At 35.8% G+C, this 15,110-nt stretch overlaps 1 protein-coding gene across 2 annotated transcripts in view; it reads left to right on the top strand.

Annotated features, from left to right (window-relative positions):
• The window catches only part of LOC150092338 (eukaryotic peptide chain release factor subunit 1-like), a 166,482-nt gene that overhangs the window by 38,426 nt on the left and 112,946 nt on the right, over positions 1-15,110 (top strand). The window lies entirely within an intron of this gene.

Genomic DNA, 15,110 nt, shown 5'->3' with positions numbered 1-15,110 from the left:
TGAAATACCCCCTTAGCATAGAATTGGCATAAAAATATCAGATTATCATTATTATTATTATTATTATTATTATTATTATTATTCAGGCCTCCATGGAGTCAAGACTAATTGTAGGAGGTCCTTTCTAAGAAACACAAGTCTATCAAGACTCATCGAGGGAGGTCCCTCCCAGGAAACAAAGTCTATCATACCACTCCTTAAATGCATTGACCGTTCTCGCTCTCACCACTCCATCAGGCAATGCATTCCATGGTTCAACCACCTTCCATGCAAAGAAAATACTCCTCACCCTCTTTCTCACAGTTTCCTTTCATGACTTCCAGGGATGGCCCCTTGTCATGACTCCTTCCCGCTGTTCAACCAAGCTAAAGAACTCTCCAGTTTCAACCCTGTAACCACCTCTCAACAGTTTAAAAGTCTCAATCATATCACCCCTCCTTCTTCTATCCACCAAACTCTGCAGTCCACACTCCCTCAGCCAATCCTCATAACTAACATTGTACAGTCCCGACACCATCTTTGTTATCCGCCTTTGTATCCTTTCCACAGTTAATTTATCCCCTTCAAATCCTGGGGACCAGATCTGAGAACAGTAGTCTAAGTGTGGTCTGATCAGAGTCTTATACAACGGAATGATAACCATTTTATCTCTGCAGGTCAGTGTCCTTCTCATTTATTGCATATTGCAGCAATCCTCTGCTTTACCTTTGCTACCTTTGCAATATGTCCCCTAAATTTCAGGTTTCCATCAATCATCAAACCCAGATCTCTTGTCTCTCCTACTTCCTCCAGTTTAACTGCTCCCACAGAGTATGCAGCATCCCATCGATGTGTCCGAAACCTCAAGACCTTACATTTTGCTGCATTAAACTGATACCTCCCATTCATTTGCCCATCTATCTAGCTTATTCAAATCCTCTTGAAGGCTAGGCTACCACATCTGCATTATTACTAATAACCCTTCCCAGCTTCACATCATCTGCAAACGACCAAATATCCCCTTGCAATCCACAGACAATGTCATTGATATAAAGGTTAAACAATGTAGGTCCCAGTACTGAGCCCTGTGGAACCCTACTTGTAACCTTCTACCTCTTTGATATTGCTCCACCATACACAACTCTCTGATACCTATCGGACAGCCAATCCTGAATCCAGTTGACCAATCTGATATCCAGACCCATGTGCTGCAACTTGAATATCAGCTCTTTATTCTTAAAATTTATTTTTTTGGCTTTGGATCTCTTGCTTTTTTGACTGATCTCTTGCTCTTTCTGTAGCCTTTTAATGTTGTGCTTTCATGCTTTTCTTTATTCAGGTTTTCTACATTTTCCTGAACTTCCTCCACTGCACTTTCAGTATTATCACTGGTATTTACGAGCCTCCGTAGTTCACTCAGTATAGACGAATTCCTTTGGTCGGAAAGACCTGGGTTCAGTTCCTCTGCACGATGTGAGCATTCTTTATCTGGTCTCTTTTGACTAAAGGTGAATTATCCGGTCTCGTATGGAGGTAGAGGATTTTTTCCAACCAGAAACTCGGATTTTTCATCCCTCGGAACAGGCAAACCATTTTTTCATCCCTCAAACTCGAGTTTGCCATGAAATATGCAAACTCGAGTTTGCAAGAGTATGCAAACAAAGTTTGCATACTCTTGGGTAAAGGATTAAAAAAAATGTAATTTCTTGTCTAGCATAATTTTACTTGATCTGGAATATCACTGTTTCTGTCTAGAATGTCTAGTCTGGCAAAGTGATGCTCAGTAATTCTGCTATTTCTGTTAATTTCTTACCATTATTCCTTAAAGTTATTCTTCCATTATTATTCTTTTTACTACAAAAGAACTGCACAATTTTCCTTTGCCTATTCAGCTAACTTTACCCTCTTTTCCATCTCTCTCTCTCTCTCTCTCTCTCTCTCTCTCTCTCTCTCTTGTCACCTGCTTTATTCTTCTCCTGAAATTGTTTATCATGCTCTATTCCAGTATTCTCTCTTCCCCATAAAAATTGAAATATTGCTTTGATTTTACTCATCCATTTAACTTCTATATGATTTAATTCCTAACTTTGGAAATGTCATCGAACGTTCACTAAAGAAAACCCTACTATAGAGAAGTTGCTCACTCTAACAAACTACTGAATATAAGACAACATCAATGGCATTCTAAGGATATTCATTATAGCAGACCTTCCACTATAACTATTCTTTTTGAGAGTTGATAGTTTCTTAATTGTTCCAATGCAATTCTGATTTATGTGCAGTGTCTATGCCATGCACTGCTTCTTCCAGCTACCTTGTTAGCTTCACTTGCCTTGTAGTTCTACATCACACCTTTTTTAACTAGAACTCCTACTTTCCTGGCCACATTTTAAGTCAGAACCACATGATTATATAGACACATCTTAAGATGCTATTACCAAATCCAACTCACTCTACACCAATACAACACCACAAGACAACCCTTCCATTATATAGACACATCTTAAGATGCTATTACCAAATCCAACTCACTCTACACCAATACAACACCACAAGACAACCCTTCCATCACATGCTGAGGTAGTTATCTCTCAGTTATTCTCAAAATTTCCTTTCTTTTCTCCTGTATGCTTGTTTTTCATTCTTCTTCTTTTCTACGAGTTATAGTTGACTTCATCTATGAAGACTTCTCTTCTTATACTTATCAAGCTGAGCTGTCTGCAGTAGTCCACTTCCAAATGTCCCTGGCAACATTCAACTATGTATTTTGTACTGTCAGCTTCTGCCACACCAAATAGACTCTAACCCATTCCGTGTAAGAACCATACTACTGCCATCATCCTGGATATCTATAGTTTGATTCAACATCTTATCATTAGCAATACCCCTTCTTTCCCTTCCTATTCCTTCTGTTCTTCCCTGGAAATATTATAACCATCATCTTGTAAGAGTGATTCATATAGCACTCAGTAATGCGAATAATTTTTTCCCATTTTTTTTCAAATTAATGCTTAAAACTAATCTTCCACCCTTCATTCCTGACCCTACTCATATTGGTAAACATGCATGCACAGATAGTAACTGACTATCAAATTGACACATATTCAGAGGCATAGCTAGGGGGGGGGGGGCTGTCTGCCCAGGCGGCACTTTGAACTTTTGCAGTTAATTCTAAAATACAGTCTCGAGAACTCCTTTCCAAATATTGTAATACTACTGCGAATTTTCCTCACAATTACTGTAAGTGTAGCTATTTTTGGGGGGAGTTTTTCTAAATCAAATTGATTAAGAATTACCTACATTACTATGAAGTAGACTTCGCCAATGTCATAGACGATTTTGCTAACAGAAAAGCAAGAAAAATAACATTTTAGAGTGTTGAAATTAAAGTTTTACTTCAAAAATAAATATAGTGTTTTCATTTATTTCAATATACATCATTTTGACTTTTTGTAATATTTTTGGTGTGCATTGAGAGTGGTGGCAAACTCAGGGACCGCCCGTGCGGCGAAAGCTCTAGCTACACCACTGCACATAATCACGTAACCCTAGCAACCCTATGAATTCAAATAAGCAGCTTGTATTGAATCCTTAATCTCCCCTTCCCTCACTATTGTCATTATCAGTTTTTATGGTGAGATTATTATCATACTTCTATCACACAATCTATTATACTTTTCCTTGAACCGATTAACAGACAAAGCACTCCCATCTGACTCTGGCAACCCATTCCACTCATTCACAACTCTCCAAGAAAAAAATCTAGTCCTCACATCCCTACTAACCACACCTTTATTTAACTTCCAGGGATGACTCCTTGTTCTGGCCAAATACTGAAATATTTCCCCTGCATCAATCCTATAAAACCCTTTTAGCAACTTAAATGTTTCTATCACATCCCCTCTTTTTCTCCTATCAATAAACTTCTACAATTCACACACTCTCAATCCAAAGAACATTCCATTCAAGATTTAGTCGCTCACCTCCATATCTTCTCAACCACTTTCTTATCCACAAGAAACCCAGGAGACCAGACCTGAGCACAGTAATCCAGATGTGGACATATCAAGACCTCATAAAGAGGAATAACAACTACCTTATCTTTACTTGTTAATGTGTTCTTCAATAGTCAAGTAATCTTATTGGCTACCTTAACAACCTCAGTAGCCCTAGTAATATGTCCTCTAAACTTTAATTCTCTGTCTACCCCCCCCCACACAAATCTCTAGCTTCATCTATTTCCTGGAGTACAGTTCAATCAATGTGGTACACACCTTGTAATCTGTTTATCCCGAAATGCATGACTTTACATTTCTCCACATTAAACTGATACCCATTATATTTTGCCCATAGTTATATTTAAACAGTCCTGCAAGTTCTTTACGTTGCCTTGATTAACTATTACTCTACCTAATTTTGCATCATCAGCAAACAACTGAATATTTCCTTTCAGGTTATTTCCTATATCATTTATGTACAAAATAAACAGTAGTGGTCTCAACACTGAACCTTGCGGCACACTACTAGTCATATTATTTTGCCTCTATTCTGTTCCTATCAACATAACCATTGCCATATCCATCCCCATTTATTTCGATTTGCTTAACAGATTTCCATGTGGTATCCTGTCAAATTATTATTATTATTCAGGCCTCCATGGAGTCAAAAGACTCATCATGGAAGGTCCTTTCTAAGAAACACAAATCTATCAAGACTCATCGAAGGAGGTCCCTCCTAGGAAACACAAAGTCTATCATACCACTCCTTAAATGCATTACCCGTTCTCACTCTCACCACTCCATCAGGCAATGCATTCCATGGTTCAACCACCCTCCATGCAAAGAAACCATTCCTCACCCTCTTTCTCACATTTCCCTTTCGTAACTTCCAGGGATGGCCCCTTGTCATGACTCCTTCCCGCTGTTCAACCAAGCGAAAGAACTCTCCAGTGTCAACCCTGTAACCACCTCTCAACAGTTTAAAAGCCTCAATCATATCACCCCTCCTTCTTCTATCCACCAAACTCTGCAGTCCACACTCCCTCAGCCAATCCTCATAACTAACATTGTACAGTCCCGACACCATCTTTGTTATCTGCCTTTGTATCCTTTCCACAGTTAATTTATCCCCTTCAAATCCTGGGGACCAGATCTGAGAACAGTAGTCTAAGTGTGGTCTGATCAGAGTCTTATACAACAGAATGATAACCATTTTATCTCTGCAGGTCAGTGTCCTTCTCATTATTGCAGCAATCCTCTGTGTTACCTTCACTACCTTTGCAATATGTCCTCTAAATTTCAGGTTTCTGTTAATCATCAAACCAAGATCTCATGTCTCTCCTACTTCCTCCAGTTTAAGTCCTCCCATAGAGTATGCAGCATCCCATCAATGTGTCCGAAACCTCAAGACCTTACATTTTGCTGCATTAAACTGATACCCCCCATTCATTTTCCCATCTTTCTAGCTTATTCAAATCCTCTTGCAGGGCTACCACATCTGAATGCCTATGCAAAACCTGATGCCTACCAAATGCCTTTGCAAAATCCAGCAAAATCTTCATGTAGCCATTTCTTTTATCCAGCTCAGCTGTTACTCTTATAAAAGGTTATGAGGCATGAACTAGCCTTCATAAAGCCATGTTGTTATTGTTATTATATGTCATTCAGTCATTTTTGACTCTTGGTGATCTTGTGAACAAAGTTTCTCCATCCTACTCAGCCTCTTATCCTTTCTTTCAACAATTGTAAGTTCAGGTTGGTAAGTTCTTTTATGTTGTCCATCCAACTCGTTTGTGGTCTTCCTCTTTTTCTCATTCCCTCAATCTTCCCCAACATAACTGCCTTTTCCAGTGATTCATCAGTCGCATAATATGTCCAAAGTACATCAACTTCTGTTTAGCAGTCATTGCCTCCAAGGAGCATTCTGTCTTTATATTCTCTAAAAACTTCGTATTGGTCATTCTTGCAGTCCATGAGATTCTTAATAGTCTCGTTCACACCCATAATTCAAATGAATCAATTTGCTTTTTATCTTTCTTCTTAATAATCCAGCTTTCACATCCATATATCACTACTGGAAATACCATTGCTTTGACAATTCTAACTTTCGTGGTCTTACTCACACCTCTATCTTTCACAATTTTTGCCAGGTTTAACATATGGCTATTAAATTATTTAAGGAGTTTGCAACGTATACTGGAATATTAATTAAAAGAAACTGTAATGAATACTTCCTATATTTCAGCAATGTCACATTGCCATTGTTGGATTCTAATTATGTAGAAAATAGAATAAATGTTGTTTGATTCAGAATCCAACATGACTTTCCGTCACAAGAATTATATTTGTAAATATTATTTGACGTAAATAACATATATTATAAATTAATATCATATAACTACCTTAATTATGTCAAATATTTAATTGCTTAATCAAGAAATGTGTTAATGGTAAATAGATTCTGTATTAAATATTATTAAGCGTTTTTATTTATTGTTATGTCAATGTTATAAAATCTTATATTTGTAATTTAACTACGCATTTATTGGAATGCAAATATTCTATTTATTCTTTTCATGAAAGTTAACGTTATGTAATAACTCAATGTAGTTGTATAGCGTAATGTAACATTCGCGAGAATGTTTACGTCTATCGGTTGTCATGGAGACACGTGAAAATAAACGGGCGCGTGTGAAGGGAGCGTTTGTGGAGAAGAGAGAAAATAGATACGTAGTTGTAAGTGAGGGTCGGAACGGAACATTGGAACTATAAGGTAGCAAGGAAGTAAACTAAAGAAGTAGATGTAATTAAAAGGTTCTTAGGGAAGAATTGAGTAGATATTTTTTTCCATAAGTGAATCTTATAGTTGGCTGAAAGCAAAGTCAGCCGTAGTAATAAAGGAAATTATTGCCGTAATCGGATAATTAGAGAACTGGACATTCAAAGAAGAATTCTGAATAAATCCAGTCAGTCTACAATTACGACTTATTTCTATACTACGAAAAAAGGAATTGTACGGAGTTAAACTAGTTGATGAATGAAAAATAAGAATAATTAATGTACCTTATAGTTTTTATCTGGAGTTTTGAAGCGCGATTAATAAGGCTTAGTTATAACCTTGGAGAATTTTTATAAATGTGTTTCGCAAGTATGATAAATACAAATTGAAAGTGTGCTCACAAAATATTGGAAGTACTGAAGATTATTTCTGGTAAGGACAGTCACATTAGTTTATTTCAGTGTATGAAGATTTAAGTATTAGTTCCGTTGCACTGTTTGTAACATTAACTGTAGCTTACCATCGAGGCTGAGAGTTGAAACTATAGACATTGAAATGATATCTACCGTGGTTAGTGCCTGTTATGAGTTAATCGTAGAGTGTAGCTGAGAGACACAAGGAAACTGTTTAAATAAGAATTTCTATTGTAATAAGTTGAGTATAGGAACTTTGTGATTCTGAAACTGTGAAATTGTATGTGAAAGTTTGAAAGATTGATTTATTGTGAATGACTTGACCTGATGTACTAGCTTGACTGAGTTATCATATTTAAAAGTGGAATACATGTATTTTGTTATATAACCATATATTAAATGTTTTGTTTGTTAATTTAAATATTGTGTTTGCCTGAATTTCTTTTTACTGCACCGTTCACAAAAATTCGGATCTAGCGGGAATCCCAGAAGGAAAGAAAATAAATACCATCGGCCTGAATGAGTGAAAAGACTGCTAACTAATTTTGAATTAATCTTACTAATTCATATAGACTTATCTAAGGATAGAGTGGCGCAGTATAATAGAAATTTCTCTACCCTTAGATCAGTGATTAATTTGCAATTAGTTTTCCTTTATTTTATGAAAGTGACTTTTAGCAAGATGGCGGATTTAGAACATAACATGAAAATAGAACGTCACGACAAATGGCACAGTCGACAGGATGTGATTTAATTGATAGAAAGTAATTTAACAGCTGTAGATTAACAGATTTAATTTAACTTGGTAGTAATAATTGTGGAATTGCTCCCTGAAAATTTAGAAAGTAAATTGAATAAATCACAATGAACTGGTTGTAATCAGAAATCAGGCAAAGATAAAGTTTTTTTTGAAATTAAAGGATTATATTATTTGAATTAATACTGCAATTTTCACTATGGCTGTTACTTCCAATTCAGAGATGGAAGACAGTGAATTTTTTAGAAGTATGAATCCCCAACAAGTAATTCCCCAATTTTCAGGAGAAGACTCTGATGATGTATTATTTTTTTTTACTTATGTTGAGAAACTCAGAGAAACAGCAGGTTGGACAGACTTTCAGTTGTTGGTATTACTTAGAAACAAACTAATTGGTAAAGCTAAGACATATTTTTTTTTCATCTCCTGTACTTAAGGAAACATTTGAATACAAGAAGTTTAAGGAAGTCTTGCTATCTCAGTTTTGTAAACGGAGGAGTGTTGGACCAAATTTGTGGAAGCTACAGAGGATTATACAAAAGGACAAAGAATGTGTTGGTGACTTCTACAATCGATTACTAACTCTCTCTGAAAGTTTAAATGTATCCAGTGAAGACAAACCTCATTTGGATTGGGCAGTTTATCAACAATTTAGACAAGGTGTCAGACAAGAACTGAGGGAGACAGCCTATAAGAAGAAGATAGCCTCACTAGAGGAATGTCTTATAGCTGTCAAGGAAAAGGAACAGATGATTGGAGACCTTTGCCTTTCATCTAATATTGGCCATGCAAACATAGTAGAAACAACTGATTGTTCCATAGGAGTGAATAAATCCTCAGAAGAGAATAGAAAGAAAGAAGATGACAGGAAAATCATTAGAGAGAATCCTATTGATCAAAACTGTATGTCCGACACAAAAGAACAAACCAACAAGAAATTATTCAAGGAAGTACAAGACATTGTTCACCAGGAAGTAGAAAGGTTGCAACAGCCAATGAAGGATAAATTAGATGAAGTAATAAAAAAACTGACAGAAATAACTATGGGATTTCAAGAGAACTTCAATCCCACAGCAGAACATGTTAGCAAAGTAGTCAAACTGGAGGTTGAGAAGCAAAATAAACCAATATTGGCTAAATTGGATAGAGTAGTGGAAGCCCTGGAGAATGTTCGACAGAAAATTCCCATTGATCCTCAAGCTCAGACAAGGAGAAAATTTCTCAGAGATGATGGAGATCCTCCCAAATGTTTTAATTGCAACAAGATTGGTCACATCGCTAGGAATTGCTACTTTAATAAAAGAAACTACTCTAACAGCAGAAGAAACTCTAATTTTGGACATATTTCTAACAGAACATATAATAAAGCTCAAAATTTCCCTAGATCAAGAGAGTTAATGATGAAGGTTACAGGATGTGTCAAAGGTCATAATTGTAACATTCTATTTGACACAGGTTGTAATGCCTCAATCATCAGTAAGCATTATTTCCTAAAGTTAAAAGATAGATTATGGAAGGATGTCACCAATTTATGGAGACCTGTAAGAATTTCCACTCTTTCTAATTCGAGATCTACAGCATATGAAAAAGTTCGTGCACAAATTTATATACCTGACATCAACCTCTGTGTATATCAAGATCTATTGATAGTCCCTTTCTCTCCTAGCTTAAATGCTCACATAATATTAGGAACAAATTTTATGGAGAAGCATCACTTCTCTTGTGACTTTTCCACAGGTCAAATATCCATATTGAATAGAAGAATACGTGTTAAAAAAAACAATAACTCTGAGTGCACAGGAACAAGGCAACTAACAAGAAGATTTTGTGTGCCTAATCAAGAAGAACAACCTGATAAGATGCAATCATCTATAAACAAACAAGCTGTGAAAAATACTGATTTAAGCTCTACTATACTTAATCAGCCTGTTATTCAACTTGACACTGACTTGACATCAAAACTTCAAGTATCTGATTCTGAGCAAGAGATTTGTACTGAGAATCAGTTACCAGCTGAGATTAATTTTACTGAGATATCAGCTTTGCATATCAGAACTAAGAATATGAGAAGAGGAGACAATTATAAGGACTTAAATAATTACAGAAGGAAAACCAGAAGAATCAGTCACCAAAATAGAAGTTATACTACAGTCAAATGTAATGACAGTAAGAATCTAAGTAAAGACCGAGAAGTTGTAGAAGATAGTACATGCGTTGTAGAAAACACAGGACGGAGTTTCATCCAAACAAGGTATAACCTAAGACAAAAAAAAAAAAAAAGGAGTAGTAGAAATCTGATTCCACCACCTAAAGGTTTAGAGTGAAAAATTTTTCTGTAAGGAAAAATTTTTCAAAGGAAGAGTAAGCCTTTGTTGGATTCTAATTATGTAGAAAATAGAATAAATGTTGTTTGATTCAGAATCCAACATGACTTTCCGTCACAAGAATTATATTTGTAAATATTATTTGACGTAAATAACATATATTATAAATTAATATCATATAACTACCTTAATTATGTCAAATATTTAATTGCTTAATCAAGAAATGTGTTAATGGTAAATAGATTCTGTATTAAATATTATTAAGCGTTTTTATTTATTGTTATGTCAATGTTATAAAATCTTATATTTGTAATTTAACTACGCATTTATTGGAATGCAAATATTCTATTTATTCTTTTCATGAAAGTTAACGTTATGTAATAACTCAATGTAGTTGTATAGCGTAATGTAACATTCGCGAGAATGTTTACGTCTATCGGTTGTCATGGAGACGCGTGAAAATAAACGGGCGCGTGTGAAGGGAGCGTTTGTGGAGAAGAGAGAAAATAGATACGTAGTTGTAAGTGAGGGTCGGAACGGAACATTGGAACTATAAGGTAGCAAGGAAGTAAACTAAAGAAGTAGATGTAATTAAAAGGTTCTTAGGGAAGAATTGAGTAGATATTTTTTCCATAAGTGAATCTTATAGTTGGCTGAAAGCAAAGTCAGCCGTAGTAATAAAGGAAATTATTGCCGTAATCGGATAATTAGAGAACTGGACATTCAAAGAAGAATTCTGAATAAATCCAGTCAGTCTACAATTACGACTTATTTCTATACTACGAAAAAAGGAATTGTACGGAGTTAAACTAGTTGATGAATGAAAAATAAGAATAATTAATGTACCTTATAGTTTTTATCTGGAGTTTTGAAGCGCGATTAATAAGGCTTAGTTATAACCTTGGAGAATTTTTATAAATGTGTTTCGCAAGTATGATAAATACAAATTGAAAGTGTGCTCACAAAATATTGGAAGTACTGAAGATTATTTCTGGTAAGGACAGTCACATTAGTTTATTTCAGTGTATGAAGATTTAAGTATTAGTTCCGTTGCGCTGTTTGTAACATTAACTGTAGCTTACCATCGAGGCTGAGAGTTGAAACTATAGACATTGAAATGATATCTACCGTGGTTAGTGCCTGTTATGAGTTAATCGTAGAGTGTAGCTGAGAGACACAAGGAAACTGTTTAAATAAGAATTTCTATTGTAATAAGTTGAGTATAGGAACTTTGTGATTCTGAAACTGTGAAATTGTATGTGAAAGTTTGAAAGATTGATTTATTGTGAATGACTTGACCTGATGTACTAGCTTGACTGAGTTATCATATTTAAAAGTGGAATACATGTATTTTGTTATATAACCATATATTAAATGTTTTGTTTGTTAATTTAAATATTGTGTTTGCCTGAATTTCTTTTTACTGCACCGTTCACAAAAATTCGGATCTAGCGGGAATCCCAGAAGGAAAGAAAATAAATACCATCGGCCTGAATGAGTGAAAAGACTGCTAACTAATTTTGAATTAATCTTACTAATTCATATAGACTTATCTAAGGATAGAGTGGCGCAGTATAATAGAAATTTCTCTACCCTTAGATCAGTGATTAATTTGCAATTAGTTTTCCTTTATTTTATGAAAGTGACTTTTAGCAAGATGGCGGATTTAGAACATAACATGAAAATAGAACGTCACGACACCATCTTCATAGGAACATACAAATATGACATGTGCACGCAGGAACTACAAAAAGAAAATGAGGCAGAAGATAAGAAACTACTCTTGTTCCTAAAATCCTAATGGTGCCCCCTAGCAGGCTATATTGGGTTGTCTTGGCCGTTGGGCTGATGTTCTCATGATGTAAGTAAATTTGGGGCAGTCTGATGTACCCAAATTTGTTGAGGTTTGGAACGTTTTTTAGAGCTGACTGATTCTATGAATAGTGTTTCGTACTTGAACTTGCTGTGGTGTATTACTTTGGCTTTCTTCCAATGTATTCTGTGGTGGGTATCCAGAGCATGGTCTGCAAGCCCAGAGTGGCTGTACTGGTTTTGTAGTTCCTGTGTGCACATGTCATATTTGTATGTTCCCATGAAGATGGCGATGTGACATTGCCAAAATATAGGAAGTATTCATTAAAGTTTCTTTTAATTAATATTCCAGTATACGTTGCAAATTCCTTAAATAATTTAATAATCATGTATTACCAACGTATAAGCCTTTCTACAGGTTTAACATAGTTCCCCCCCCCCCCCATCACTATCCTTTTAATTTCATCTTCACATTTACCATCATTTCTGATTCTGGACCCCAGTAAATCACAACTTTCAACGCTTTCTATTTTATCTCCCTCTATTATAAATTCTTAATAGTTTTAAATTGCTAGAAGCCATCACTTTTGTTTTGCTGATGTTTAAACTAAGTCCGGCTTTGTTACCTTCTGTCTTAGCCAATAGAATCAACTGCTTCAGATTTTCCTTAGTTTCTGCTATGAGGGTTGTATTATTTGCATATCTTAAATGATTTATTTTCCTGCCACCAATCTTAATTCCAGAGGGATCTTTGTCTAAGTCAGCCATTCCCATAACATATTCACTATAATATTAAAAATGTAGGGGTGACAGTATACAACCCTGCTGCACCCCTTTTTCCACTCAAACACTGTCTATTTCTCCACTACTGAAGCTTCTTGGTTTTCATACAGCTCTCTTATCAAGAAGATTTGATGTTCAGGTATTCTCATTGATCTCATTACAGTCCACAGTCTGTTGTGATCCACGCAGTCAAAAGCTTTCTTATAATCAATAAAACAAATGAATACTTCCTTCTGAAATTCTAATGTTCTTTCCATAATCCATCTCATGTTTGCTATTTGGTCTCTTGTTCCTCTACCTCTCCTAAAGCCTGCCTGTTCTTGTGGCATTTCTTTATTCACATATGGCTTCAACCTTTGCTGTATCACTTTCAGCATAACTTTACTTGAATGAAATTAAAGTAATGGTTCTATAATTATTGCAATCTCTGGCATTTGATTTTTTTTGGGATTGGGATGATTTTCCAATCTCTAAGCCAGTATATTTTCTTCCAAACCTGTTGACAAATTTCAGTCAATATATTGACTACTTCATCCCCAGCTGCTCTCAATAATTCCACTGACACACCATCAGCTCCTGGAGTTTTTCCTTTTGGCAGTTGTTCCATTGCTGATATCACTTCACTTTTCATTATCATGGGTTCCTCAACATATTCTCCTTCAATAGTATTTTCTTTCTTGTACAAATCCTGTACATACTCTTTCCATATTTTTTTTCACTGCTTCTTCTTCCACCAGACATTTACCTGAATTACTTTTTACAACTCCAAATATAGGGATAAACTTCCCTGTAACATCATTTATTTTTCTAAGCAGATCTCTTGTTCTACCCATGATATTGCTTTCTTCAATTTCCTTGCACCTTTTGTTTAGATGTTTTTCCTTATCTTTCCTAGCCTGTCTTTGGAAATCTGTTGTCTAACCCTTTTTTTGTTTCTGTGAAGTTTCATTTTTCTTCTTTCCACTGCTATTTGAATAGCTTCTTCTCACAACCATTTACAATCTTTCTTTCTTGTTGCTTTATTAAGAGTATTCTTTGCTGCTTCTATGACTGTACATTTTATTTCTTCCCACAGTTGTTTTAATTCTCTTCCTGTCTTCTGCAAACTTTTTAATTTCTTACCGACTTCTAATTTAAATGCTTAATTATAGGATCTAAATCAAATCTGATACTGTCCTTTTGTTTTTTTCTTAGCCCTTAATTTCAATTTTACTTCAGCTATTAATAATTCATGATCTGTCCCACAGTTTGCACCAGGTAGTGTTTTAGCTGCTTGGATAGCACTTCTCCACCTACTGCCAACAACAATGCCTATTTAACAAGAGTTTTGCAACAGCACAGGTTCCAAGGGAATGGAAGGAGGGTAAAATTGTTCCACTGCATAAAGGTGGCGATAAGGCTGTAGCTTCAAATTATAGACTGGTCTGTATATCTGGAGTTGTGGTGAAGGTCCTGGAGAGATTGGTGAAAAGTAGGATACAGAAATGGGTTGATAACAGCAGTATTCTCTGTGGTTATCAGCATGGGTTTGTCAAGGGGAGATCATGTTTCACTAACTTACTTATGTACTATAACAAGGTGACAAATACCTTGGACAAAGGAGATGCATAAACAGTGGTGTACTTGGATTTTGCAAAGACTTTTGATAGACTGCCACATGAGAGGCTCTTAAATAAATTGAAACAGATGGGATTGGATAATAGACTTCTGTGTTGGATCAGTGACTGGCTGTCAGATAGGTATCAGAAAGTTGTATATGGGGTTGCAGTATCTCAAAAGAGAAAGGTCACTGGTGGTGTGCCACAGGGGTCAGTTTTGGAGCCATTGTTGTTCAATTTGTATGTTGATGATATTGGGTTGGGTTTAACTAGTGATTCCAGCTGTTTGCAGATGATGCAAAACTGGGGAGAGCAATGCACAATCAGACTGATGTTAATGCCTTACAAGAGGACTTGAATAGATTGCACGAATGGGCAGGTAAGTGGAACAATCAGTTCAATGTTGCCTAGTGTAAGGTTTTGAGATTTGGTAAGCAACGATGGGATGCAACGTACACACTTGGTGGGGAAACTTTAATGGAAGTAGAGGAGATGAGAGATCTAGGAGTGATTGTGGACAAGATGTGAAATTCAGGGGCCACATTTCACAAGTTGTGAAGACATCACATCGAATAATGGCAATGATGCGGAGAACCCTAACATGCAGAAATAGAGAGGTTATGATTCCATTTTATAAGGCCTTGATCAGGCCTCATATGGATTATTG

This window comes from Typopeltis vanoorti, chromosome 26 (assembly GCF_054136105.1).
Source record: "Typopeltis vanoorti isolate ZY-2024b chromosome 26, IOZ_Tvanoo_1.0, whole genome shotgun sequence".
Lineage (NCBI taxonomy): Eukaryota > Metazoa > Arthropoda > Arachnida > Uropygi > Thelyphonidae > Typopeltis > Typopeltis vanoorti.
The sequence above is the reverse complement of the archived record's forward strand: the minus strand, read 5'-3'. Positions and strand labels throughout refer to the sequence as shown.